The following is a 5,000-nucleotide window of genomic DNA, read 5'->3' as shown; positions in this document are numbered from 1 at the left end:
CGTCTCCGGACCAGGAAGGCGGCTCCTGGGCCGAGGTGGTGCGCCGTAAGCCGGCACGCCAGCAGCCGGCTCAGCAGCATCAGCAGCAGTGGCCGCAGCTCCCGCAACGGCAGCAGCCGCAGCGGCAACAGCAGCAACGTCCGCAGCAACATCAGAGCGGACAGCGTTCGGCTGGGCAGCCCCAGCAACAACAACAACAGTGGCATTTGCAGGGCCAGTTGCTGCGAAAGCAGAGTAAGCAGCAGCCACGCACGATGCCAGCTGCAGTGAAGAAGTCGCGGAAGCGGCCCGACACCATCGAGGTGATGCCAGCGGAGGGCGTCAGCTACCTCGACATGTATAGGGCGATTCGTACGAGCTCGCATCTCGACGGCATGCAGGAGAAGATCGGCGTCGGCAAGCGAACGCCGAAAGACACCTTGCGGCTGCCGCTGAGCCGTGATGCCGACAGCGCCGAGCTGTGCCAGCGTATCCGGCAAGCCATCGGAGACAAGGGTGCAGCGACCGTGCGTACGGAGATGTCGATGGTGATTATAACAAACATCGACTCCTTGGCGAGCGAGGACCAGCTGCGTCGGGCGGTGTTGACGGCTCTCGGCAAGGAGCATTCCGAGGCCACCTTCGACATGTGGGAGCGGCGAGACGGCACGAAGCGTGCTCGCGTTCGTCTGCCCCGGTCGGATGCGGAGCATCTGGCTGGGAAGCGCCTGCTCCTAGGACACACCTCCTGTTGGGTGTGGGAGGTCCCGAAAGCGTCGCTGGAGGAGAAGCGGTGCTTCCGATGTTTGGAGCGCGGCCACTTCGCCGGGCAGTGCTCGGGAGAGGACCGCAGCAAAGCGTGTATCCGGTGTGGCGCGGAAGGCCACAAGGCAGCGAGCTGCACTGGCGAGGCTCGCTGTTTGAAGTGTGGCGGCCCGCACTCGATTGCCGCAGCTTCGTGCAAAGCTGCAGCCACACGATGATGATAGAAGTGCTCCAGATAAATATCGGCAAGAGCAGGAGCGCTCAGGATCTTGCGCTCCAGCGGATGAGGGAGGAGGGAGCAGACGTGATGCTCATCACGGAGCTCTATGCTGTGCCGGCCAACAATGGGAACTGGGCATCCGACGACGCACTGAAGGCCGCGATCGTCACCAGTGGCCAACGGTTTCCCATACAGCGGGTGAGGAGCGTGCAGCATCCGGGCATCGTAGCTGCCGAGGTGGCGGGCATCGTTGTCATCTGCTGCTATATTCCGCCATCGATCGGCCTCCCGGAGTTCGAGCAACAGATGGACCGGCTGGAGGTACTTGCGCGAGGCCACCCTTGCGTGCTGATAGCTGGTGACTTCAACGCGTGGCACGGGGCCTGGGGGAGCGAGCGGGCCAACCTTAAGGGTGAGGCGCTCCTCCAGACGGTTACCAGCCTAGGATTGGAGGTCCTCAACCGCGGCACGGAGCCGACATTCCTGGGGAACGGTGTGGCTCGGCCCAGCAGAGTGGACGTCGCCTTCGCGAGTCCAACGCTCTGCCGATCGGATGGAGCAGCGGAGGACATCAGCTCCTGGCGGACGCTAGACCGCTACTCCTATAGCGACCACCGCTATATTCGGTTTGCGGTCGGGCAACAGCATCGTGCAGGTCAGCGGCCCGGACGGGGCATTCATCAGCAGGAAGGTGTCGAAGTACGGGAGGCGGGTACTCGCTGGCGAACTCGCCAGTTTTGCCCCCGTACTTTCGAGCTGGCACTTGAGGCGACCCGTTTTGCCGATCGGGTGACCGATGCGGCAAGCCTGGGGATGGTGCTTACGGAGGCCTGCGACGCTACCATGGCGAGGATTGGGCAGTCGCAGCAGCAGAGGAGGAACTGCAACACATATTGGTGGACTCCGGATATCGAGGAGCTGACCGAGCGCTGCCGGTTGGCTCGGGAGCGACAGTCATTGGCCCTCGACGAGACGTCCGCCGAACTGGCTTCAGAGGAACATCAGGAGGCGCGTGCTGCCTTAAGGGTGGCAATTAAGGCCAGCAAGCAGCGCCAGTTCGATGAGTGGCTGCAGGCCCTGGCTGCAGATGAGACGGGACAGTGGTTCCGGCAAGTGCTTCTTCGGTTTCGGGGCAGCTGGACGGCGCGTGAACGCGATCCAGCGGTGTTGCAGCGGATCGTCGAGGAGCTGTTTCCGGAGCATCCCCCGGTCGAGTGGCCGGACGTCACGCCTTCGGAAGGGGACACTCCGGTCCGTCCGATCAGCTGCGCGGAGCTCCAGGCGATAGCGAGCGAGCTGCATCCGCGGAAGGCGCCTGGCCTCGATGGAGTACCGAACGCTGCGGTAACGGCTGCCATCCGGAAGTATCCGGAGCCATTCGCTGGTGTCTACCAGCGCTGCTTGGACACCGGCGAAATACCACGCGAATGGAAAAGGCAGAAGCTGGTGCTGTTGCCTAAGCCGGGTAAGCCGCCGGGCGAAGCCTCGTCCTGCCGCCCGATCTGCTTGATCGACAATCCGGCGAAGGTCTTCGAGAGGACTACGCTGGACAGACTCAACGAGCACCTGGAGGATCCGGAGGCACCTCGGCTGGCCGAGAACCAGTTCGGTTTCCGGAAGCAGCGGAGCACCCTGCAGGCGATCCAGCTGGTGGTGGAGGCAGGCGAGCGCGCGATGTCCTACGGACGGACTAACAACCGGGATAAGCGCTGTCTGCTGGTTGTGGCGTTGGACGTCAGAAACGCCTTTAACACCGCCAGCTGGCAGGCGATAGCGATGGCCCTGCGTGAGAAGGAGGTTCCAGCGCAGCTGCAACTCCTGCTCCGCGACTATTTCACCGACAGGGAGCTGGTGTACGACACCCACGACGGCCCGGTGTCACGTCGGGTGACGGCAGGCGTTCCACAGGGGTCAATCCTTGGCCCGACTCTGTGGGACGTTATGTACGACGGCGTTCTGCGGATCCAGCTCCCTGAAGGGGCCACCATCGTCGGCTTTGCCGATGACATCGCCATCCTGGCCGAGGGCTGCACACCCGAGGAGTCGGCGACGGTCGCGGAGGCTGCGATCGACGCGGTGATGGGGTGGCTCGAGGCTCGTCACCTTAGTCTCGCCCCCCACAAAACCGAGGTGGTTCTGATATCGAGTCTGCGTCGAGGACGTTTGGAAATTCCTGTGCGCGTCGGCGAAGTGGTCTGCACGTCAAAGCGATCGATACGCCACCTGGGGGTACAACTCCACGAGAAACTCTCGTGGAAACCGCACGTGGAAGCGGCCGCGGACAAGGCCCTCCGTGCGGTGGCGGTGGTTACCTCGGTGATGAGGAACCACAGCGGCCCCCAGGTGGCCAAGCGGCGGTTGCTGGCAGGAGTCGCTGAGTCGGTGATCCGGTACGCCTCGCCCATCTGGGCTAAGGCGACAGACATGCAGTGGTGCCGAAGACGACTGGCCCAGGTCCAGAAGCCACTGGCACGTGGGGTATCGAGTTCGTTCCGCTCGGTATCCTACGAGGTGTCAGTGGTGATGGCTGGTTTGGTGCCGTACTGGCTGGTCGTCAACGAGGACGCAAGGTGCCATAGCAGGCTGCTGGTCGAGCCTGGCGCCAGCAGGAAGGAGGTACGAGCGGCGGAGCGAGCAGCCACGATGCTGCAATGGCAGGACGCCTGGGACCGTGCGGCGGCAACACCATCGGCCAGCCGCTACTTGACGTGGGCGCACGGGATGATTCCCGACCTGCACCGGTGGACGGGACGAAAGCACGGGAAGGTGGACTTCCACCTTTCGCAGGTGCTCTCCGGACACGGATTCTTCCGGGAGTACCTGCACGTCTGCGGCTTCGCTTCGTCTCCGGAGTGTCCACGGTGCGTGGGGTCGGTCGAGTCGGTGGCCCACGTCTTGTTCGAGTGCCCCGTGTTTGAGGAGATCCGACGTGAGCTGCTGGGCTGGGGGACACCCGAGTCGGTCCAGCTTAACAACATCGCAGAGAAGCTGCTGGAGAGTGCGGAGTGGTGGGACCGCATTCAGAAAGCAGCAAAGACCATCACCACAGTGCTTCAACAGCTGTGGCGCGATGAGGAAGCGCTCACCAATGGTCGAACGGAAGCGGCTTTCGCCGAGGACGAGGAAGTGGTCCTCGAAAGTGTGGCCGCACTCTTCGGTGAGGAGATGGACGACGTCATCATCGAAGACATCACGCGGCGCGTGAACGAGTCGCGAGCAGCGCGTCAGCGATCTGCCCGCAACCGACGGCTTCGCGGCAGAGCGGAGGATCGGGCGCGAGTGCGACTGGCTGCGGACGTCGCAGCAGCACTGGCCGCCCGAGATGACGAGATACTGCGGACGGCAGTAGAGGCGGAGCGAGCGGGCCTAGCTCCTCCTCCCATACCTAGGCGTAGCAGAGGGGGACCACCTTCCCCTGAAACGGTTAGAATTCGCCATGAGCGGCGTCTATTCATGCAGCGCGCATGGCGAGCTCGGGTCCAGGCTGAGGGACCCTCGACGACGCGCCGCCGTCGGACCGCGCCTACGGAGGCGGACCTGATAAGGTCTCGGCGGAACAGACGCGAAAACGAAAGGCGCCGTCGTGCTTTGGCTGCAGGCCGACGATGGACACCCGCGGAGGAGGCTGCCGCCAGCGAGGCGGAATGGTCAGATCGATAGATGTCGGGTTGACTTCTTGAGATCTCCGAGAGGGGAAAGAATGAGTGAGTCACGCGGACTAAGCAAGCGTACGCCTTTAATATGCGGTTAAGATACGATTCAATTTAATAAAGAAATAGGGAAGAGACATCCGAAAGGGTTCGTAATGACGCATGACAAATCCCTGGCGGGCGACGTCGTGCGTCAAGAGCGTGGGTTTATGCTATTGTTTGTTAGAACATAATGTTTATGAACAATAAAACCTGCATTTGTTAAAAAAAAAAAAAAAAAAAAAAAAAAAACGAAGTGGAGCTTGCGGCTTAATTTGACTCAACACGGGAAAATTTACCAGGTCCGAACTTATCGAGGTAAGACAGATTGAGAGCTCTTTCTCAAA

The sequence above is a fragment of the Anopheles moucheti genome, assembly GCF_943734755.1.
Source record: "Anopheles moucheti chromosome X unlocalized genomic scaffold, idAnoMoucSN_F20_07 X_unloc_9, whole genome shotgun sequence".
Lineage (NCBI taxonomy): Eukaryota > Metazoa > Arthropoda > Insecta > Diptera > Culicidae > Anopheles > Anopheles moucheti.
This window is presented reverse-complemented; position numbering follows the sequence as displayed.